The 25815-nt window shown below is 37.1% G+C and overlaps 1 protein-coding gene across 1 annotated transcript in view; it reads left to right on the top strand.

Annotated features, from left to right (window-relative positions):
• Nucleotides 1-25815, top strand: part of LOC122765048 (interleukin-1 receptor accessory protein-like 1) — a 238644-nt gene that overhangs the window by 2609 nt on the left and 210220 nt on the right. The gene's annotated exons all lie outside the window — the stretch shown is intronic.

The raw sequence follows: 25815 nt of genomic DNA, 5'->3' as shown, positions 1-25815 counted from the left end.
CTTAAACGTCCCATGGGTTTTTAATGTAATAGTTACTTCATGTGGGAGATGGAGACGGTGTGATCGAACTCCCAAAAGACTCACAATGAGGGCCCAGCATTCAGTCCTGTACATCGTTGTAGAGGCTGAGGTGTATTTTTAGGTGACATTTTTAAACAATGGTCCAAGCTTAAGGGATGAGCTACAGGATACTTCCTCAGTGGACAAACTACCGTGGTCCAGTGAGCTGTAATGAGCTGCAGGGGTTTGACTTGCTGAGCTGGCAGTAGTTGTCTGACTCGAGAGACAAACCACAGGGTTCTGGCAGAGAGAACTTTAGAAAACATTGTCCATGTCCAGCTATTTCTCCTGCTTGCCAGGTTGATGTCAGCTTCCAACATCCCTCCAACTTGTCCTTTCTTCTCTTTGTAGTGTGCTACCTCTTTTTGGTCATAAAAATATAAAATAATAAAAAAAATAATTTTGACGTTTCCATTGTTGTCCTTTTGACAAAAAGGGCAAAGAACCAAATGTAAAATAAGGCAAACAGTTATCACACCCAGGAAAGTACTAAGACACATGAATAAGGACAGACCAAGGTCGCATACGGTTATTTATAACATCATTTTAAATGAGCACATTTATTGAAACACTGCTCAGATCTTATGAAAAAACACTCACGTGTGTGAAACATGGCCTTGAGTCCATTATCTCAGGGTGATAATAATAATAATAATAATGATAATAATTATTTTGGTTATTGTTATTATTATTACAATAAAGCAATTAAAAACTGTACAATGTGCTTCCTGCAGACAAAGTAAAAAATAGAAACAAGCAATATAAAAAAATCACAAAATAAAAAAAGAACACTAACAACAAGAAGACATCAAACAAATGAGCAAATAAGATAATAAGTATAAAATAAAACACTATATAAACACTAAAACCCCAGATAAAAAAAGAAAATGATGGCAACATAAAGGCTGATCTGTAAAAATTGGTTTTAAGAACTGATTTAAAAGCAGGTTTCTGGTTATACCCATGTCTTCACACGCAGTATTATAGTGGCTGCAGGTTGACATAATTGTGTCATGCCTCTGGCACTTTTGTCTCATTTAATGATCTCTTTCATAATTAAAATTATTTTAGCAATACACGTCATCAAATTTGATCATGTTTTATCACATCTGTAAAAACACACACACACACAAAATGTCAGTGTTTAAAAAGGCTGATTCTTTTGCTGTTGAATGGACATCTCTTTATGACGTTCAACCTTTTCCCTTCACTGTGTATGTTATATGATAAGAATTTATTTCAGCAGCATAATGTTCCAAGTGATGGCTGTCTTTCTTACCTATGTTAAGAGATTTTCTAGGTCAGGAGAAATTATTAAACGTGAGCATTTCACCCCCCCTGTTGTTCAGTTTATCACATTGAAACAACCAGTTACAGCTTTGAATGAATCAAGCTAACTCAAGTGGCCTTTACTGCTCCTTTTGCACACCAACCCTGCACAAGGAAAATGCATGGAAAGTTGTCTATTGTTAAGGCATGTTTTCAACGGACACAGAAGTCATCCTGCCAGTTTTGTGGAAGCTAAGGAGTCAGAGCTGTTGCATCCTCATTTGTTGTTCTCCCACATTCTGTCCTTGAGGTGAAATGACACAGCTGAGTGAGAACTGCTCACCTAGATGTTGTTGTTTGTATCGGGGAGTTTATATCATAATGCCACCTCTGCCTTTGGATTGTAAATGGGGTCATGTGTCTGGTCCTCGAAGTTTCCTTCCATAATTCCTCTGTGGGGATTTAATTCACTTTTGCTGGGAGCAGGCCTGCAGTTTTTTTCCAGGCAAGTGAAACAATTAGGTGCACTGTAATGCAGCTTTTGGCAAGAGAAGGTATTCATCACCCTGGTGCTTTATTTAGGAGCAACTTCATCAGCAAGACCTTGTCATTTAAGGGCAAAAAACATTTAATTTAATTTAAGTTTTACTTGTTCTTTTCAGACTAATTATCCTCTTTGTCACAGTTTAATCAGTCTAGAAGATAATTGGACAGATTTAAAGTCTTTTTGACCTCTCGAGAGACAATGACAGAAGCAGTCCCAGTTCCCAAGTAGGAAAGAAGATCGGAGTCTCCTTGATATTGAATAATTTCATGCTGATATTTACAATCTGTGTAAAAGGAAGCGTGTTGTAGTCTGCAGAAAGCTGTAATTAGCTACTAAGAACAGGCTATAGTAACAATATTACTGTTTCAGCTGGCAAAATGTATAAACCAGACTGTTTTTGGCTCCACTTGTGCTTGTATATAGGTGCAACCAGAATATCAACCCGTTAGAAATCACTACTTTGAAATAATTTTGTATAAACACCTTAACCCTTTTCACGAATCAAACAACACTTATATTAAGGCAATATATTTTTAGTTTATCACAGAAGTTAGACTTCGGCATTTTGTACTATCCTCCATTTTTTTTTTTAATGTCACCTTGGATTCTGAAAGGTTGAGTTTTGGAGCGACAGCTCAATAGACCAGAAGTCGACACAGGTTTGGAATCGTTTTCCCCGTCGATGTCCGACAAAATAATTGTTAATATCTAACATTTGTCAGAATATAAACATTAGATATTAGATAAACATTAGGGATGCACGATATATCGGCATTAATATTGTTATCGGCCGATGTTCGTCATTTTTTAACATATCGGCATCGGTTCAATGAGTAAAACTGTTTATATAATTCTAATTGCATGTGTGTCGGGAAGGGGAGGCCATGCGGCATTTGTTTGGGCATATGACAGCGTCAGTGGCGCAAGCGCAGCACAAGATGTGTGTGTGTGTGTGTGTTGAGGAGAGAGAATGTCAGCGGTGTGGGCGATTTTTCAGGGTGTCAATTGAAGATACACAAAAAGCATTATGCAACACTTGCAAAGTCGAGGTAATGCGCGGAGGGTTCCGCGTCAAGTCATTCAATACCACAAATTTGATTATGTCATTTGAAAAACCGCCACCAACGGTACACAAACAACGGCAGGAAGCTAACGCTAGTAACATTAGGCGGCAGACAAAAAGAAAGCAGCGCAGCTGGGACTCGACCAAAGGAAGACAGTGGCCAGGGCAATAACGATCAAGGTAATGGAAATGATTGCGCTTGACGACCAGCCGAGGGTTCCGACGGTTGATAGCGCATATTGAACCCCGCAACAACCTGCCAAGTCGGCGCTACTTTTCCGATGTTTTGCAATTGAATAAATATCTGGTTGCCATGAATACTGGCAAGTTTGATAAAGTATTTTAACATGTTTTTTTTTTATTATGGCAGCTCTTAGTAGAGCTTGTCAGGTATTGTTTCTCATATCTGTTGTGTAGTTTTATTGTGAAGGGAAGTGGCGCGGTTGTTGTTGCCGGAAGGAAGGGGTGTTGACTTTATTTACGTACCCAGTATAGACGCCCTTATCTCGGTTACAGTAACTTTGGCAGGGTATTATTTTTATTTATGTTCATGTTTGTAATTTATGATCCAAACTTTCTCACAGGAGTTTAGTGAGTTGAGGGAGTTAAACTGTACTGTAATTTAGGTACACACTTGCTACAAGTGGTAAAGGTTTCTAAAAACCTTTACTTGTAGTTGGTTACTTGTGTCTTATGTGACCTTGTTATTTGGAGGTAAAACATCTTTTGAAAATAAAGGAAGACATTCAAAAATTCAGCTTGCGTGATTTTCATTCTGTACAAACTTTTATCATCTCAGAAACTTTTTTTAAAACATATATCGATATCGGTAGATATCGGTTATCGGCCATAGCAGCAATATTAATATCGGATATCGGTATCGGTGGAAATAGTCATATCGGTGCATCCCTAATAAACATTAGATATACTTCAAACCCTTGATGACATCCGGCTCCAAAACTCAGTAGCCAATTAGCAGGTAGCTTCCTAGGGCCCACCCCACGCAAACAAAAAACCATGGCGCAAAGAACAAGTGTGGGAGCGCAAAGAAAAAGTGTATTTTCAAACAATAAAATACAATATTTTTGAATGATTAAATCAATATTTTTTTTGCTTCTTAAAAAGTGTTGTTGGATTCGTGAGAAGTCTTGTTTTAAAATATTGACACACATCTAATTCCACATATCATCTTCCACTTTTATTTTAAAAGAAAAAAGATTAAATTTAAATTCAACAATCTTCACATTACCATTTTCTTTCATTTCTGGCCTGCGTCCCCTTTCAATGTTGAATTATGGATTTCATTTTTCACACAAGAGAATTACAGTCATAAAGTAGTGCCGAAGTGAAGATTTTTAACATGCCAAATGTTGCCCAGCTGCAAGGAAATCAATCGCTAAAACAACATTCCAAATTTCCAAATTCATTTGCCTGATTACCACTTTTAAGATTATTTATGAGCGCGAAGAATCGCTCTGGGGTGAAAGCATTTAACTGCACTAATACACAGTATTCTTCTGTTGACATGAAAATAAACTCTTAATACCAATTGAGTATCTGTATTCCTCTCCTTGCACACTCTTCTCTCTGAGTGCCGTCTTCTGAAATTGGTGCTTGCTCAAAGCAGCCTCTTTTCTCATGACGTGATCTGGTAATCCATCTTCAAAGCCCCCCTCCTCGCCTCCCTCTCCTCGTCTCTCTCCTGGCTTAACGTAGGTGGATGAGCTTTACCCTGGATATCATATGCATGAAAAATTTGCAGCCACAGCACTTTTTCGCATCGTATGTTGAAGTACAGCTTTTTGATGGATAGAATATGTCACTTGGTGCAGCGCTTGGGGCAAGACGCATGGCTTTTGAGCTGGAGGTTTGTCCTGGGACTGGAGACTGGATAGTAAAGGCCAAAGACCTGACCACTTTGTTCCTGTTAACTACAGTGACCTGACAGGGAGACACACTGCGCATGGGACAAACATGTTTCTTACTAAAGGGACAGATACAATAATCAACCATTTGCTTGGCTTGTGATCGATTTAAAAGATACAGTCAACCTTAGTTTCACATTTTATTAACAAAGCAACCAATGTAACTAAACTATAAATGTCGTTTGATATCCATGATACATTGGCCAATGGACAAAAAACACTGATTTGATGTCATTACATAATTTAATTGATTACATTTAAACACTTTTAATGTCATAAATGGTGATGCATATGCACAAAAACAACCTTTCAGAAACCAAGCTGTAGTATAACATGTAGTATAGTACAAAATGCAGAAGTCTAACTTCTGTGATAAATTAAAGATATATTGCCGTATAAACACAAGATAACATCAAAAATATTAACTCTGTACTACAATGCAAGGATAAAAATGCAAAGACATGAATTGTTTCCAACATAGAACAATAAAAAAATAGCAGAATTAGATTGCAGCCTTTGCGATTTGCAAATGTTGTTGTTGGAAATTGAGTTTAAATGGGTTAATTGTTCACCACTCATTTCTAGTTATGTAAAAGAAAAAAAACATCTAAAATATTTTAAATCAGTAGATTTTGAATAATGTAAAATGTATGTCTACTACCAAATTAATTTGATCCAAATCAACACTTTATGACACATCATAAAGCAAGCATCATGGCCGTAACTCGCTCTCTTCACATACAACGGGCAAGATGGCCGTCAGCACTTACAGGTCCTGATGATATTATTTCATCAGTGGCGTGGAGAGTCATTGCAGTGGCTGAGAGCTAATGGTCCAGATGTAAGAGCCACCTGGCGAGCGTCGGTCCTCCGTATGCCGCCATTGACAGCAGCAGTCATGCAGAGCTGGGGTTGAACCTTCGGCCGCTCACTGTGCTCACACCGCTTATCGCAGCTCATTTAGAAGAACAACTGTGCTCATCATCAGTGACATTCTTCAGCAAGTTTTTGTGCGTTCATGTGTAGAATCTGTGCTGGCATTTCAATCTAATGTGTTTGGTGACAAAACACACAGCCAGTATTAACATTATCTCCTATTATCATAATATTAGCACTTGACCCTTAAAATTAGAGGTCATGAAACCCAAATCTAACACAAAATCAGTGTGTGATGCATTCCAATCGTCTCACACTACATACCTGACACACACTACATCTACTATGAATGAATGAGCAGTACTGTTGGCAGCTGGCCCGTTTAATTCATTTAACACAGAAGAAAATGGAGCTCCTCCAGCAAACAGGGCAATGGGAAATAGAGCCGTGAATCTTGATTGTGGAGGTAAAATGAACAGATAGGTCTGGAGGTGTGTCATCTGTCTTTGAGCAGAGATGCATTCATGTGGATACACCCCCTCACTTCTGTGTCCCCAGTAACCCCGTGGAAAAAACAACAACAGCACAGTAGGTTTTTCTTTTGGGCATTTCTCATCTCATATGACTGGAAATATAGAAGATGTAAAAATCCAAAGTTGCATTTGTCCAGACTGAGACAAAGGCATAATTTAAACATGTCTTCAGGCGAGCAATAACATTCAAGATGGTATGAAGCGGAGTTGTATGTTTGTATGCTTGTTTTAATATTCATGGCAGCAGGGCAGGAGTGGTGGTGTGTGGCTGCAGGGAGATTTACAACAATAAGTTTGTGTCAGGTCGACAATATCCCCGAGAAAACGTACAGAGAAATGATCAACACCGCTGATACACTAATGATGACCTTTTGAACTGTTCAGCTATTCAAAACCCACTGACCTGTGAGTCAACAGTTTTCACCAAATCATACATTTTTATGAATATTCATCTAAACAGGAACAAAATCAATGGTCTTACCTGTTGGAGAATAACAGATCATGTGTCATCAACACTTTTTAAGGTAATTTAACTTACATTACAGTACATGTCATTTAGCAGACGCTTTTATCCAAAGCGACTTACAAGGGAATTGAGTACAACCTGCCAGGGGTGGAGTTGAACTTAAAATTACGAATGAATTGAATTAAGTGAGAATGTAGCAAGGCTCTACTCACACTGAACCCGGCTCCTAAAAAAGACGACAAACTCCTCATCAGCACAGCAGGACGTAAACAAAGAGGTGTTTCGCCACGGTGTGAGTCTCCGTCCCTCCATCAGCCGTCACTGTCTGGGCCTTTCCCTCCTACTTTAAATTTAGAGCGACAGGGTGTCAGTGGGAAAACCCACCGAGTGCAGTGTGGGATGATGGCTCGCTGCCCTTCCCCATCACACCTTTGTTCCCTCCTCCTCTCTGAGCCATGACAAGGTAGGGACGAGTTATCACAGCCGTCAGCTTTATGAGTCCCTGTCTGCTTGTGCCGCAGTTAATAAAGTCAGTGTGCTGCTGCTTCAGAATTGGGTGAGTCAGAGCAAGTGAAGGGAAATTGGTCAGCAGAGTGTCGTTGAGGGGCAAGAAAGCTCATTCTGTGCCAGTGGCTTCCTCTGGATGCATTGTTGGTTTGATTAATAATACGAGGAGGAAAGCGTCATTCCTCCAGAGTTTTCTCCACCTGAGACTCTGCTCATAAAACCTCAAAAATACCTGAATCAATGTTGAATAACAGAAGGATTTCAATTAGAAAAAGTTTAATTAATTTTATTATGTTACCTATTTGCATAGAAATTTCAAAAAATTACAAATTATCTTTACAACACTTTAATTCCATAGAAACCATAACATAATATATAATCTTTTGATAACATCATCTGCTATATTTGACATAGGGTTTTATGTTCAACTTAAAATGTTCTAAATGTACAGGACTCTTCAATGTGGAGCCTCACATCTGTTGGTCCTGCAAATATTTTACTGCAAATGCCTTGTTAAAACGTGTTTGACACATGAAAATTACATTTAGTAATTCTGTATCCAATGTTTTTTTTTTTTCCTGCTTGACATTCCCCATTTTGAGCTCCAGAGACTTTTTTTCTTTTAGAAAAGTGTTGGACACAATGTGAGCTTGATGGCCTGCTGTGCACTGTGAGGAGCAGTAATTGTGTGAGCAGTAATTGCACTCTCTGCATCTGCTTGGGAGAATAAGGGCCATCATTAGGTCAGATGCCTGTCACCCCTCCAGGACCATTTATTCGGTGGCAGCTCATGTGAATGTTAAGTTCAATGACTTTGTACAGTTTGTAAATAGAACATGAAGTGTACAGTTCTTTAATTGTTATAATATCAGTGTGTTTTGTGGCACTGAGTAATTGTATCCACTTAAAGTATTCAACGGACTTTCTGTGCTCAGCTCATCTCCAGCAAACAATTTCAGAGAGGGTAGTTTATCAAAAACATTGCATTAATTGTTGAAACTTGCAGGGGGTGTTGTTCACCTAAAAATGAGGCAATTTGTATTTCCTGTCCAAGTACATTTTAAAAGAGTAGAACAAAGCATCAAGGCCTATTTTCAGTCTTAATATCTATTTGTCAACACAACCAAGATATATGAGAAAACATTTATTACAGCATTTAACATGACATCGGATTCATCGTTAATGTGTGGCTTCGAATTTTAAGCAGCTGATTAGGATTGCTCATTTTAATCCAACATAAAGATTTTATTTTTTTTGTATTGGTTGTATTTTTCTCTTTACCTGAGCTTTTAACATTGCACCATGAACTCGCACTAATTGTTAAAACATACATAATATGTTGAGAGTTAAAACTCTCTAAATTTGAATCAGAAAATGTTGTGTAACAGAATCTCACTCCAGGTTAGGTAGTTTTACCGACAGTTGACACTAACTCCCCCAAAATGGCTGTCATGCTGTCAAAATATAAATTTTGCAGGAGACAAATTAGGACACTGCGTTTACATAACTGTCACCATCTGGACCAGAAATATATAACCATCTCCTTGCTCACTGTGTTATATCATTGAAAAAGCAGTCATTATTATTGAAGCCTCAATAATAGACTATATGTTGTTTGTTGTATTGTTACAATATGTTATTTAATTTTTTCTTTAAATGCCAGAGGCAGTACATGTTCGACAAAGCAAAGTAAATGTGAGCCAGTTGTAAGCAGTGGACTGGATAGTTTGGTTCATATCACTGTGGAAGAAGTGAGACTGAAAAGTCACTCGGGCTCATTTTTTTTGTTCTGGTTTAACGGTTGGAAGTTGTACTTCAAAGCAGGGGCGAGTGCAGTTTCCCCCGGTGAAGTGTGAACGTGTCACATGCAAAATAAAAAAAAAATACCTAAAAGAAAGAAATAAACAAAAACAATACGTGGTGCTGTTTGGTTTCAGTCAGATACATTTTGAATGCTTTGACTGATTGGTTGCAGATCAATATATGTAGTATTCATAGGAAATGGTAACTTAAATCTAAAATATACAGATGTGTGTAAAATATGTTTTTAAAGACGTGTGCCCTGTTTATCTACTTTTACAATGTCTTGGGAGATTAGCTTTAGGTGGCCAAAGCAGAGTAACTGCTACTTCCTATAGTCTACATCCATTACGTACATTCCTTTCATGTCAGAAAGCACATGTTTTTGAAGTGGGAAAAATAATATTGTGTAGACTGAAACTGCATTACAACAGAGAAATTGGCAGAAATTCTAGTTTACTCCTCACTTCCTTTCAAACTGTCTGAGCATTTGACAAGAAATAATGACCGGATTCACCTGTTTACTTTCTCTCCGCTCTTTTCACTTCAGCCTCAGATATTGGACATTAGAGATAACAACCAGCCTGAGGGAAAATCCCTTCAAAAGCAATGCTCTGTGGAAGCTCTGAAGACTGTGTATGACTGAGGTCAATAGAAAATGGCACCAGTTGCTGGAAATGGTCCCTAAAAGCTCTTTTTCATTCATGTGACAGAATCGCTGCGGATTCTTGCCAATAGATTCAGATATCAAACCTACTCATTTGATAATAAACAGCGATACTGATACATAGTGGTTTTACAGTACACCAGGGCATGACCTCAAAGTGTCAAGTGTAGAAGAAACTGTGTGTTAATTGTCTTGAAATGTGACAAAACCCTTGTTTGGCAGTGTATTGAAACGGAGCAACTGCGAGCTGGCGTGTCTCCATGCCCCTTCACTGCACTCCTTCAAGGAGGAGTAGAGCACATATGGCCCCCTGGGCAGTATGGATGGGTTACTGCAATCAGAGTGGGAAGACAGGAGTGCGAGAATTGTCCCATCTGTCATCATGTCCTCTCTCACTCTAAAATGGATTAATAATGGCTGGAAGGAGAACAGCGAGCAGAATAAAAGGATCATGATCTATCTGCAGCAGAACGAGCAAATTCAGTGTATGGCAGTTTGTGAATGCAAGTTCAAAGCAATTCTGTCTTATTTACACGTTTCTGTGTATGTAAACAGACAATAATACAAGCATTAGCCTATAAATTGAGCCGTTTTATTGTAATCTTGTTGGTTTTCTCTTCTTATACAGTGCTTTATGATAATATCTTTGATAATTTCTTTCTTTAGTCTCACTGGCATAGTTTGTCTTGTCTCTCTTTCTGTGATTGTACACGCTGTAATGTATACTTATTTGAAGAAAGCTTTTAAAAGTACACATGTACACAGCATGTATGTTGTATGTGCGTGTGTCAAGTCTTGGTGTATTTCTGTAGCAGCGCCTGGCATATGTACAGAGTTTAGAGTTATTTGGGTGGGTTTTTATATGGATGAAGACATTTCATGAAACAATACCATGTTAACAGAAAACTTTTTAAGGACTTGAGTCAGGACCCTCAGATGAGTCGCCAAATAAATTTGCAGAAATGTTTTTAAACTTTCTCCTTAATATTTATTGAACACAACATTCATAAAACAAGGCTGTGATTCAATTAGCAGACATATATCTCTTGGAAATGGCTGGTTTATCTTTTCAAAATAATATAGATGGGCAATAAAATAGTCAGAAACATGGTATAATGCACAAATTATACAAATTTGTTATAATATGTCCAGAGTTATAAATTTGGGAGGTGATAGTTTGTCTTCTTTAAGAAGTGGGTCCCCTTATGAAAAGTTTGGGATGAAGAAACAATGAAATTAAAATACCATGAATATAAACTCTTTTCCTCTGCCCACTTTAGGTAACGCGTCCCTGCCAAAAAAAACATTTTGGCCTCCAACTCTGATCAAACCACTATCACTTACGTTTTATTGGGTGGCTGTCCTTGCCGAGTCTAGAGAGTTTGTAGTTGTTATTTATGAAGGACTCATAGCCCTTTTACCTCAGCAACAATCCATTCAAGAGTGCATTTGCCTGTTGAATGTGCCTGATCAAAGTCAGGAGATTTAATATGCTGCTTCCCCTGCCTGGCTGCATAGGTAAATAATCTAATAATAAATTTTACTCCTCCACAGTCAGAGAATTCTTTTTAAAGTGATAATGAAAACCATAGTGCCATGTCTCCACCTTTAATCAAAGGGTGAATATTTTTAGTAGCCCACAGATGGAGTCACAATAAAAAGGATCATAGCAGAGGGGAAATTCATATCCATAGATTTCACTGTTATTGTTTTCAGCTTCACTGTAGGGGGTGGGGCACAGTAATAGCACATTGTATGGACATTGAAACCTGAAGGGTATTGGTATAAAACCATTTTGAGTTTAATTATAGATAAATGAGTAAAACCATTCTATTACATTCAAGTGCTGTAATATTGATCATTAACTCAACAGTGCAAGGATAAATAGCATTAGAATGATACATACATACACTATAGGTCGTTTTAAACATTTAGTCGAAGCTCAACATTTTCCCTTTAGATGACTGCAAAACATAGAAGCCACATAAATCTTTTTCATGACAAATTATTGTAACAGATTAGGAAAACAGGTGCTGCCCACACAAAGTGTTTCTCACCAGTTGTACGGCGTGTGCTGAAGGCAAAGGCAAACATATTAAATAAATCATTTTTAATTTTGACAAAGCTGGATTTCATATCATCCTAGGCGTAGGAAGCCACCCACATAAAGATCATATTGAGAAGTTAGGCCCTTGCTGCAGAAATGCAGGTTAACATGGGTAACAGTCAGTAAAGTTCAGGAAAACGTATGAGAAAACACACTTCTCCTCTTTATTGTTGCGTCACATGTGGCTTTTCAACCAATCCAACTGAAACTAGCAGGGACATTAGTATTACACTTTTGAGTAATCTGGTAAAAAAACAAAACTGTCCACTGTCCTTGAGCATTTTACCGTCAACGGTTCAGTCTCAAATTAGCAGCATTTGACACTTGACCAAGTTGCTGACCTAAATTGTGGGAACATAATGAATAAAAGCGTCCTCAGATGTAGACTGGGCCAAAAGTAAACAACAGTGCAAAACAGCACTTTAAGTCAGCTTTAGGCAGTCAGTGTGACATTATCAAAAGTGGCATATTTTGATGTTAAAATGTTTCCATATCCTGCAAAAATATACTTTTTGGTAATCAAGTTATGCTCTTAAGGCTACACAGCAGTGAAACAGATTTTCTTTCCTCTGTAACTGAATGGTTGGTTGAAAAGAACAGTTTCAGCCGAGCTGGATTTTCTTTGGTTGACTTCTTTTCAAACGCACGCCTCCACTGAATGCACAAATAACTATATTTGTAGTTACAAATATTTATATTGATTTAGCCACAGGTTTCCCTTCTTGACAATTTGAGGACGGTTTGATGTACATGATACAGAATAGCTGCTTTTTTAAATTGCGGCAGTCATTTAAATACTCACTTGTGAGCTTAGGGGTAACTGAGCATTTCCACAATGGAGGACTTTAGAATAACTAATAACAGGGAATAAACAGTCTTGTGTTTTTAAAGAAAAACAGCTTTTGCATTCCTGACTCTTGGACGGTGAGTAATGGCTCACTTTATTTGCTTCAAACTGATTTACCTCAATTGACTCTTTCTGGACTAATCTTCAGACATAACAGGAATCTCTTTTTTAATGATTTTTCTATTTATAGTTGATTATTGATTGAACCGGCTATTAAAGCAGAGGAATAATCCCTATTTAGTTTAGACAAGTGAGAAAGAAAAACCCTGACAAGATTGTCATTTGAGTCCTCTTCATTTCACCCCTCGCCACATATGGCATACAAGTCTGACACCAGCTGGTAATGCTGATTAAAGGCTGGGAATTAAACTTAAAAGGGGGGTAAATTATTGGTATGGGTAACAGGTTGATGACTAAAGCCTGGTATTGATGTACCACCAGGCATAAATCCAGAAACACAAAGCCAGAGAAAGAGATGAGGGGACGAGCAGAGCACATGCTGGATGTATTGATTGATCACGGAAATTAATGTCTATGTGTGTGTGTATATACTGTATGTATATATGTTTATATATATCTATATGTATATGTGTGTATATAGGTATGTATATACAGTATGTATATGTGTGTATATATGTATCTGTATATGTACAGTGTGTGTGTGTGTGTATATATATATATGTGTATATCTATATCTATATATATATATATATCATATATATATGTATATATATATATATATGTGTATATGTATATGTATATATATATATATATATATGTGTATGTGTACAGTATGTGTGTGTATGCGCACGTGCACAGATGTAAAGTCCTGTTGAAAAGCAAATCAACACTGGCTCATATTCACCCGATGACTTTTATTATCCTCTTCGTATGTATGATAATTTTTGTTTGTTCGGATCCCCATTAGTTGCAACCCGGGTTACAGAAACTCTTCCTGGAGTCCAAAACCCAACAATACAAAAAAATACAACAATAGCAAAAGGGCTATCTTACTGGGGGAAAAGATATCTAGCTCTAGTTAAATAAGAGGTATATAAACATTTAAAACAGTTTTTATTTGTGTTCCAAAACCTTACCCCCTTACAACCTTACCAGCTAAATTTATCTTGGAAACAGCTCTTTAAAGAGGAAGAACTGGATTAAATGTCCTTATTGTGTGACATTTTCGACTCATGTTCTCCTCACAAACATATTACACACCCGTGTAAATACAGTAGATCCTTTGTATTTGAACATCGCTCTATCTCTTGATTTTCAAGGTTGCCAGGTCATGAAAGTTGTTGTTGTAAAGCTTTTTCCTTGCTAATGGTAAAAGCTGTAGCATGTTTGCTACAGCCTTGATTATCACTCTCCACACACAGTGATGGCCACATCCAGTCGTTACCACACACCCACAGACGGATGCTCAGACTAATCAGACACATCTGCGGACTAATTTAGCTGTGCTTGTTTTGTAAACAATGAGGGAACAATTCTGCACGTAAAAAGTGTCTTTTAGCTCCTAAAAACAATTGATGTAAAATACAAACGCTAATTTTCCTTTATAGTGAGTTGTTACTGAAGCCTGGTTATTATATATATATTTAAATGTGTATGTCCAGTTTACCCTACAATACAGAGATTGCAGGACATTAAAGGAAATCTGCATGTAGTTTCATCAAATTACCATAATCGGTTGTCAACGAGAGTGCATCGTTTTTGTTGACAAAGCCTCCCACTATTATTTTCACTGCCCCATTCTTGGACATTGCTCGTGACAGCATGTAATTAATAACTGTTCAAAGAAAGTTGTGGGATTGTTAAGAGTCATTTGAGGTTTTTACAGCGTCTGCAGTTTTCTGCTCGCCCAAGTAAAGTTTAAAAAGGTGGCATTTGTGACATTTAGTCCATAGTGCTGAAACAAAACATGCCAGAAAGTGCCAAAATGACAGCAAAGCCATTCAAAAGATAAGTTTAATTTCCTGCAACTGTCCTCAACAGCAGTTAGAAAGAAAGGAAGAAAAAGAATCTTTGAAAAAATAGGGAGGCTAAAACAACAGGATGAAATTAGAGCATGACAAGTAAGAATAAATGAGAGAAATGAGGGCAGAGAGATTAGAGGACATGTCTTTTATCTGAATGTTGGTGGAAAGCAGTGAGTGACACAAGCATCGAACAAGAGAACAAATGTTTAGTCCAGAAATTTGTAAAAAAAATAAAAAATAAATGTTGACCTCAAAATGACAAAGTCCTTAAATGTCTTGTTTTGTCCACAAACCAAAAGTATTCTTTTAAGTGTCAGAGAGGAGCAAAGATGTCGAGAATATATTCACACATAGGAGCGGAATTCACAGAACTTGTTTTTATTCGAAGAAACACAGAAATTGATTAACTGATTATCCAAGTAGTTGCTGATTATTGTTCTATTGTGTGAGTGAGTGAGTAATGTAGAGGGTGGTAATTTCAAATTGATTTCAGCTCACGGAATTGCTTTGATTAACGTCAGACACAAAGTGAGATGACAGAAAACAAAGGTGGCTCGAAGATGATGTTTATGGTGAGATGGCTCTTAGTTCACTCCGGTCTTTGTTCCATGTTAAAAACTGAGGCAGTGTTATCAGCATAAATTCAGCTCTGTCTCTGATGCCTAATCATCTCGGCTTTTGCTAACATTTCCAGTGGGTTGTGTACAAGCAGTGAAGTACAAAATAATCAGCAGTGTCTGCTGTGCGCCACCTTTCTACCTTGTGTTCTCCACATGGACTCACACTTGTAATTAAGCCTGCAAGTAGGAGATAAGAGGGAGGGGGGTGAACAAGGCACTCAAACACATCTAAAAATTTAAAAACAATATATGTTGAAGGTAAAACTAATCAGTTTAATTTGTCACGTCTCACTGCTGATTACTCAAAGCTGTGTGAGTCACTTCCATAAAACTTTATACCCTGAAATGAAGTAACACAACATGGCACAGAAAACAAGTTATTTATTTAACACGTTTAATTCCACATCTTAAGGTTTAGACATTTTTCAGGAAAATTTCTTTGATGAAAAATCACTTCACATTAAGCTGCTATAGAGGGTTAAAAATATAAAAAAAACACTCAGGTGAACGCATGCTTTATATCTTCCCATGTTTTTCCTCCGTGTGTTTTTACATGTTAGAACTATGCATCTCATCTTGATTCATTCCTAATCTTACCCCATATCCATAGTCATACAACCCTTTTAAAATGGTTTCCTCTAATTAGTCCAATAGAAAATTTTTAAATTCAGGTTAAGCTTTCAGCTTTGTAGTCTTGGCCTTGTCTTTATTCTCAATTTGATTTTTAATTGATATTTGTTGCTGTGTTTGTTCTTGGTTTAGTATCTTGTTATTTGTAATCTGCATAGCATGACATGCACGTGTAAACTTACAAATGCACATACACACTCCATACACGCATCCACAAAGGAATATGGCAGACAAACATTAAGCGACACTAAAGGTTACTTCCCCTGCATTTACAGACCCACATGTGACTGGAGAGAATTAGTCAAAAATTAGAGAAGATGAGGAAAAAAGAAAGTGATGATTTCTTTGTAGGGAATGAAGAGTGAAAAAGGACTGAAACTGTATAAAACTGTTGGGGACAAGCTCATAGTTACAGTTTAACTGCTGCTGTTTTAAAAGTAGATGTTGCAGCACCAGAGAAAAGAGACACAATAACTTTATTAAGTCCTCAAAAGGTTTCTTGAATGCAGTATCAGTGATTACTGAAATTGGACGAAATAGATGCACTTGGTAGGAAGCTGTAGGATTCTTTTTAGATTCTTTTTTTTTTATTTTTTTTACATAATTTGGATGCACATTTATTGTAAATGCACATCTTGCATGCTGGGAATTGAAGTCAATAGCATTCTTGCTGTAATTTGGTGTTTTTAAGCTCTGAAAATGCATTGTATTACCTTTGCGACTGAACTACATGTTGAGGAGTTAATTGACAAAAATTTAAATAAACATGAATAAATGTGTGTGTGTATAACCAGTGCTGGTTGTTGAAGGCTGAGTTCACAGGTGTAACCCTTACCAATAAAGAATCTGCAATCTCACATTGCTAGAAACAGTGAAACACTTCTGGAGGGTGTGTTTAAGATGTTTACCATATGGCTCATGTGTGACTGTGTTAGGTGGCGTCATTTGTTGTTAGTTTAAACAGTTTCTTCAGCTCAAATGAAGGAGATAAATTCAAATTGGGATTTCAGATATTGGCGTTTTCGACTTTTTGCTTTACTTTTTCCTATCATAAAACAGTGTCATTATGTTATCTGAACAAAAACCTTTGGAAGCAGAAGATACAAACTGAACAAAAGGCTAGTACCCATCTGAAGGCTGCAGGCAGGAGCAGTTTTAAAATGCAGGCTCCAGGGTGGACAGTTGCCATCTTGCCTCTGGCTTTATCAATGCTGGCATCTGACATTGGCAGCAGCGCTCCATCCATTGAGGAGAAGGAGAGAGGGTCAGATAGTATTTCCACTTTACTCATGGACACTTGGAACAAAGACATTGTATAAATGGTGAGGAATAGAATAATAATAATCTGCCCTTCATGGAGGTTGTTCTGATTGAGGGAAAAAAAAACCATAAAAGCCTCTGTCCAGAAAATGAATCACATCAGAAAAGTGGAGGTTACATGCTATACATCATCCCTTAAGCAGATGACACATACTCAAGTATAATGTAGAGCATACAGATAGTGTATATTGAGTATTTCCATTTGTTAACAATATGAGTTTTATACTTCACTGTAGTGAGGGAAATACAGCAGGCTCATTTCACACATCATCAACCATAGCCTCTCCTCAAAAGTTGAGATACATTCTGGTTAGTAGAGGTGTAGTGGGGTGATTTTTTTTTTCTTTCTTTTTCTTTTTTTTTTAATCTGGAACAAATAATCAATACAATAAACACTGATTTATTGATGCAAAAGTGAAACCATACTTTGAGTGTGTGTCCTCAATTAAACCAAGTTAAAAACAATACTGAATTCAAATAACAGTTTCAAATTATATTTTAGTCGGTGTTTGAGACCTTGTGAAATTGATGCAAAACATTGTTTGATAAACATCACAAGCACCTGAATCATTTCAAAACAAATAAAACACATTATATCCTAATAAAACAAGTTTCTTCAACTCATGTATAGTGTAGACAACATTCCTACTGATGTTATTGAGGGAGTGGTGTCAGATGTTTGGACTCCACTGTGATTCATAAACGCATCAAATTTGCCACAATGTAATGATAACATTTAAGTCTCTGGTAACGTGCTAATCAGGAGCCTTGAAACGTTTTGTATGGAGTTTACACTCATCTAAATTGCTGTATTCATGCGTTCTTAGTGCTGCATATAAGCAGCACGCCTATATGCTTAAGCAGCAACCACTAAGACTCTCAGCAGTTGCAAGAGTTGGAGATGAGCACAACTGTGCTTGACATTTCAGCTCCAGGAAAGTCTCAGGAGAATGTTACAGTCAGTTTGACCTAACCTACCGGAAGGAGGATGCGTTCCAGTACTTTTGTCTTATCCTGAGAAAATCATTAAGTGTATGGACAGTCTGGTCCAATTACCAACACTGGGACATCTGAAGGGGTCTAGGTCCAAACTGTGATGTATTTATGTGAAGTCATTCAAGTTTTAACCCATGAAATGACATCAACAAAACTCTTTTTATCCAGCCTTATCTTCTGAGTTGCAAGTTTAGTTTAAACAAATCTGTCTTTATATAACATGATGTGTAAAGTAACAGTCATAAAACCTCAAGGGACATCATTAATTGACCTGAAAATGTCATTTAATTTTGTCTCTTAAACTAACAACTAAGTCATTTTAATCATGAGGACAATCTGTTCTAACATTCACCAGCCGGTATTTTTCCATGCACCATAAATATATTAATTAATGCCATTTAACTATCCTTTTAATTACCCTTGTCCCAGGATACAAGCACTAATGGTCAACTTTTAGTTGACGGATAAATCTTAGCATGTCAATCGCTATTCCAAAATCTTTCCAACATCCATTAACTTCAAAATATCCCTGTCAGTCCAAAAATGCAGCGGTCTGGATTCCTTCATTCCTTTTTTACTGTTGTTCTTCTGTGTCAAAGCCTAGGGGCAGAGCATATGCGGAACATGTAGACCAGTTTGCGTCCAGTCGAGCTTTTACATGCTGTAGTAATTCTTCTTCCACTCCCATCATCTGCGTGCGTTGGTCTGACACTAGTCTGTTTTCGTCAGACTAACACAGTAATTGTCAAAAATGTCAGCATGTGCTCCAGTGGGTCTTGTTTGATATTCTGCTATAATTTTACCTTGCATCGATGTGTTGTTCATCAGTTTTCTGATTAGTGGTTTTCCTCACTCTCTGTTTTACCCTTTAAAAAATGAAGCTCAGACTCACTCACCTTTCGGCACAAGTGCATTGATTTCCAATGAGTTATGATTAAGTATTTTCCTCAACGTGTTCCCTCCATACATGCTGTACAGTGGAGATTAACGGGTAGCTGTCATCATTGACCTGCAATTGGGGGAAAAAGAAATTGTGACACAAGGATCTTCACCATAAACAGTGCAAATCAACCTGCATATTAAAGAAGTCTGCACTAAAATCCATTCAGATTATGGTGTTACACAGTTTATAGGGTTAATATTTATAAATTGATTCACCATTAAAGTTTAAATCTTCAAAACCTGTATTGTTCCTTCATTTACAGGCAGGACTGCACCTGCCTGGTTTTATTGGAGAAAGGTTTCCATGTAAGCGCTCATTATGCATCACAGGGGACCTCAAGTTTTCACCACAAGGATATGTCTCAAGGTCAACAGTAGAAATTACGGGACTACTTTGAAATTGGTATAACAGCATTTCACCTGTTGCTGCTTTTTCTTACTAGTAACTGATTTCAACGCCACACACACACAGTGGTTCATTTAAAGAAAATACACTGTTATTATATGAGGTGTAAGTGCTCTTTGTTACATTCTTAACAACGAGCATATTATATTATATAATATTGAATGCAATATTATTAAGTCTCATTTCTGAATTGCTGTGTTATAGATCTAATACATGATGGAGCATAACCACATAAGATATATCAAAAGATTAGCTTTTAATCTTTAATTTAAGGATGAGAACTGAATTATGAAATGCTGAATATGAAATGTTCCTAACGTGTATGCATTACACTTGCACACAACACAATCAAAAATAGAATGATCAAATTGCATCCTTTGCGATTTGCAAAATTGGATTGTTTCAAATTGCAATTTTGATTTAAAAACAGTCATTCACCTCTGGTTATTATTTGTCCTTGAAATTGAGTTAAGAATGTTCTCATGAAAATGCAAAGCCTCTGTGCAGATAACTGTGATTTTATGTACAGTATCTGTGTTCATGAAATGCACATGAATAGATTTCTACTAGAGTTTCAGTGATGCTGCTTTCTGCTCAACAAATAGTCCATTTAAAAGGTGTTAACATTTCCATTGAACAGATTATGTCTTTACCCGATAAAAAATACTGAACTATCTCCTCAGTCAGCAGCTCTCATTGCTACACAAGCCGATTTATTTGCTCACATTGGATCTCAGTGGTTTTGTAACAAGATGACAAACGTAGTGGTCGACCACACTGCTGTCTTGGCAGCTTGCACATTTAGCATTCCTCTGGGGCTCTCCGCTTACTGAGTGCCACAAGTGCTGCAAATAAAACAAACAAACAGAAAACTACAATTAAAACAACTACCGCCAAAGGATTTTAGATTTTAAAAGTACATTATTTACAATACAATTTTAAAAAGTGAAAACCATGATATTAAAAAAATAACTATATATTAAATCCTCATCTTTCAAAATATGATACTGTAGATATATACATTTTTCCTAATTCATCTTTAGGCTCAAACATGATTGGATTTTTTTTTCCTCAAACAATTTTTAAACTCATGCCTCAATCATAGAAAATACTGGTAAATATCTTCAAGTTAAAGAATGCCCATGGCAAATGATATAAAATAAATTGGAAATTTAGATCACATATGCACTTGGAACAATTTAGTTTTGATTTAATTATTCTGGCATATTTACACTGCAAATACATATTACTACAATCTTTTCTCTTAAGGACCTTCTCTTGGATAAACACTGACCTTATCAGGATCAGTAGTCCTCATGGAGACAGGCAGAACCTAATTTCTGAGCTACTGGTTTGTTAACTTCAGCTCCCCCCCCACGACCCACTTATGGAGGATATGCCATAGAAAATGGATGAATGGTTGAATGTAGGGTTACGATTTGAATTGTGGTTAGTTTTAGTCAAACTGGTTGTAGTTAGACTTGGGGATAAGACTTTGTTTAGGCTGTCCAAATGAATGGAAGTCCATGAAGTGTCCCAAGAAGATGTATGTGTGTTCCCACACTCAGCACTGAATTACTGAAGATGAAATTTATTCCTGCGCCTTCAAATTTATGTAATACTCTCTGTAAAATAACATTAGACTTGTGTCTGTGTTTTACAACATACGTTATGCCTGACATGGAAACTGCGCTGTGGGGTTAAATTAAGTTTATTGATCTGAAATGGAAATTTAATTGAGTTCCCTCAAAATGTTAGAAAAAGTTTCCAATACTGGATCATTAGAGAGCCTTCCCCCCTGTGAACTGCTGGAGCTGGTATTGCTTTGTAAGGAATCTTGGTTATCTGCAGATATGAGGCTGAATCTGTGTACCTGTGCTGAGCTGGGAATTGTGTCAGCAAAATGGCAATAAAAATAACAAAAGCTTTAGAGAGCTGCTGAACACAGGATCCACAGGCTCAGCTTGGCCTTTTTCCAAACATGTGATCCTCTTGACGTATTCAAAAGGATTCTTAATGAAATTTAATTGAATTTAATAACATTTTCATACGTGTTCTGTATTCATAGTTTAAAGGCGTCTGGCTTGCAGAAAGTCTTGCTCAAAATGTTTTCATCTATTTCTTGTCATTTTTTTAAATATAGTGTAGAGTATCTATTTGATTAGGTAAATTGGACTCTCTTAATTGACTATAGGTGTGAGAGTGAGTGGTTGTATGTGACTGCGAACTGTCCAGGGTTTACCCCTCATTTCACCCTCATGTGGAGGATAAAGCGGTAGAAGATGAGTGAGTGAGTGTGTATATACTGTATACCTGTCACTTAAAAGCACAGCTATGGTGTAAATAAAATTGAATTCTTACCTCTAAAATACAGTGCCTAATGCAACATCCTTTCACCCTCATGTGGAGGATAAAGTGGTTGAAGATGAGTGAGTGGGTGTGTGTATATACTGTATACATGTCACTTGAAAGCACAGCTATAGAGTAAATAAAATTTAATTCTTACCTCTAAAATACAGTGCCTAATGCAAACATACACAACACTGTATGCTCTGTATAGGCTATGCTGACGCTTAAAGATTTTATTTCATACCTTGACTCTTTTCAGAGTTTTGAACCCCACTCATCATTTTGTCTCTGTAATCCTGTCTTAAGATGACAATTTTCGACAATTAGTCTTTAACACATGTCATAGTGCGGTGATGTGTCATAGGAAGCTGAACCTGTTTTTTTTCTTGAGTCTATAAACTTTAGAACAGGATGAAAAATGTCGATCTGTGTTTCCAGCACCGCCGCATGGTGTCATCCTCAAATGTCTTGTTTGGTCTATAAACTTTAGAAAATTGTTAAAAATGTCGATCAGTGTTCCCCAAACTTTAAAATGTCACTGTCTTCAAGCAAACCACAGATATTCAGTTAACTGTAATAGAGTAGCAAAGAAAGTAGGACATATTCTCATTCGTGGAGCTGAAATCACAGAAGCTCTCAAAACTAATAATCAGTTGTTAAAATGGTTGGCGATCAATTCAATCATCCATAGCAATTATTGGATTAATTAATTAATTAGTTGCAGACCTATTGAACATATTAACAAGACTTTTCTCAGCTGTGGCTGACTTCATGCAGAGTACATTAAAGCTTACTGCAATGGACTTGGTTTCTTTTCATGGAGTAGTTCCTGTCTCCTTGGAAACAAAGTTCAGGCTATCATGTAATTCAAACATTTTATAGCAATGTCTGTTACATGCCATTCAGCTGACACACCAACACACATTTGGGGCATTTTATCTGGAAGACCGAAGTGTTAATTGCATCGACTAAAGTATTTTTTCCAAGGTTAAAAAGATCTGTGGCGCTGCTATATGGTTTTCTACAAGTACTGTATATGCCGTGAATTGTAAGGATTTTTATCCTGACGTAGTGGAGCTGGTACCAGTCACCATGGATACTGAGGAATATATATTGTATATGAAAAAATATATTCTAATAAAAGAGGGGGTTAAAACAAATGAATTTTGTCATTTTGTTGTGAACTGTACTACACTTCACAATGTCTGTTTATGGTATAATATCCTGGAGATTGAAGGGATTGTGATGTTTACAGGAGTTAAATTCAAGTGTCCTTCACTGCAGTAAATAGCCATGATCCACCAGTGCTTTTAAAGAAGCGGAGATGTTATCACAGAGTCCACCAGAGGCCTGAGGGTCTAATGCAGCCGCGCATACACTGCACTTCTGATAATTACACCCCACAGCTGTCGAAATGTCAGCAGTTACCTAAGAGAAATCACACGATACATAAATAATTCTGCAGAACTGCAGCTGCAACGTGTTGTTGCTTTTGAACAGGTCATGGAGTTGCATGAGAAACTGCAGTGCTGTGATGCAGCTCGTTAAGTTATGGAGGGAAACTCTGTAGAGACCCGTCCAGTTAAATATTTCATCGCAGCTTGCACACGATGTTCAGGCGGCACAGGCTGAAGCTTTGAGGAGAAAATGTGTCATGATCAAGAAGAGATAAAAAAAAGTGGTTGGTCTCGCTGATCTCCTTTCTAAAATCTGATTCCTGTTAAACCTGGAAAGCCTGACATGAGTTTTAGCCCCAGTTCGTGAGGCTCATCTAATTATTTTTAATACACTGAAGGACGTTTTGTTTCAATAGAGTATAATTTTGAAAAGTTTTAAAGTAAATGTGATATTGGGTACTGATTTCTAAATAAATCACACATGGTTTTTAAATTATAAAATTTAGTCTTTCATTTATGTCGATTTTCAAAACAAACATGTCAGATATGCAAGATTTATTACACATGTTTCTGCTCATTAATTAACTTTATCTTTAATGTTGATGATTTAAATCTTAATTAACTTTTGACATCACTCACCTGCGAAGGATTTTGCAGCTGCCTTCAATCAGACACAAATTAAATTAATAAAAAATTAAAAACAATGACTGAGAATTTTCATCTAATTAATTAATCCATGATATAAAAAAACAATCATTAGTTGCAGTTGGATACAAAATAATCACAGCTTTATCTTTAATAATGGTGAAAGTTGTTTTTCATGCATGAGTTAAAATAACCATTATATACAGTAGTATAATGAAGTTTTTAAGTACTTTGCACAAAAATTTCCCTTGTATCTACAGTGTTGTGATAAAGTTTCTGTACTTTTATTATTATTTTTTATTTTATTTTATTTTGGCTTAAATGTTTTGAATCCCCATTGTTTTTATCCTAATAATGATGATACAGCGTAGACTGTAAGTCAGACTTGATTGCTTTACAGACGTTTTTATGCCTGCTTCTTCATTTGCTGTGAGAAAGCACTGCAATCTATCATCCTGTTGTGGTGTTCTTTTACATTTGCACCTGCTGTGGCACACACAGAAAACGCTAAATAACCAGGACCAAAGCCAAAACTCATGCACCCCCCGTCCTACCTCCACCCCCACACATACGCACACACTCAGTGCTACAGTGTGTGGCAGATTTTCCATTAAAGAAAATTAATTCACTCCACTCATCTTAATTTTTCTACAGCTTTCACTGGCTTCCTGAATTTTGACAGAAACTGGATTTCTAATGAAGTTGAACACGACGAGAGTCAGCGGTAGCAGTCAGTGTGACAGGATTGGGCAGGAGTAGGGTGGATATTTGGATACTCTCCCCATTTAATGATGTCAGATTATGTGGTCACCAAGGAAACCAACAAAAGACGGGAGCAGAAGTACTGAAGAAGATGCAATTTCCCTGACTGACAGAGCTGCGTAATGCTGTGCAGCATGCATAATTAAAAAAGGCAGCGGCAGTAGCAGCAGCACTCTTTCTGGCTTGTTGAGCTGAAGCACTTTTTGCTGTTGTGCTTTCACTCGAGTGTTGTTGGAACCAACAACGGTCCCGTCTGTGAGTGTGGGATGGAGGGAGAAGTCAGACCATGGGATAAAAAAAAGGGTGAAATGGAGGTTTCTTCCTGAGTGGTAGATCAGATCAGAGTAAATACTTTTTCTTTTTGAGGCTCAAGGTCAGGTTCCAATTATGTTATTTTTCCTTTGTGATTTTGGTCTTTTCAGCATCAGACAGAAAAATAAAGCAAAGGGATGGAGGAGAGGGAAGGTACACTGGGCAGTTTTTGTTTCTGAGCTGTGATTTGTTTCTCTGGGTCAGAACAGGAAGTAGAGGGATGGTAGTTTATGGTTGATTTTTATCACTTGCTTTCCCACTGATTTGAAATCAGTGAGAATGTTTTACACTGATAATTGGTCAGACATTAATTTGAGTATATTGCATATACACATATACCTGTCTCATCTGTCATGACAGTAAAGGTTATCTTAATAATGTTTTTTTTCTCTCACAGTCATGGCCAAAGAAGAGTTTACAATTTGTGTAGGAGGCATGACATCTAGGCTGTGATTATAGTATAGATTAGTGTTTCCCTTGGGTCATTATAGTCTGTTTAAACCAAAAGATTGTTGAGTGTAATGGAGAATGAATAATCTTCAATTGAAAAGTGATTTTAGAGCCATGCATTTATTTTCATCTTTTTTTGATCGTATTATACTTCAATTTAGCTTTGTAAAAAAAAACAAAAAAAAAACAACACATGGCAATTCATGAGTTGACACCAGGAAAAGAGAGTCGTCTGTGGGGAAACGGGGAGACGCAGTGATGTGACTCTGTGCCAAATGTTTACAGGCGGGCTGACACAGTTAGAGGATGGAGAAGCTGAAACGAGGCTGTCTCT

Source organism: Solea senegalensis, linkage group LG2 (assembly GCF_019176455.1).
Source record: "Solea senegalensis isolate Sse05_10M linkage group LG2, IFAPA_SoseM_1, whole genome shotgun sequence".
In the NCBI taxonomy this organism is placed as follows: domain Eukaryota; kingdom Metazoa; phylum Chordata; class Actinopteri; order Pleuronectiformes; family Soleidae; genus Solea; species Solea senegalensis.
This window is presented reverse-complemented; position numbering and strand designations above follow the sequence as displayed.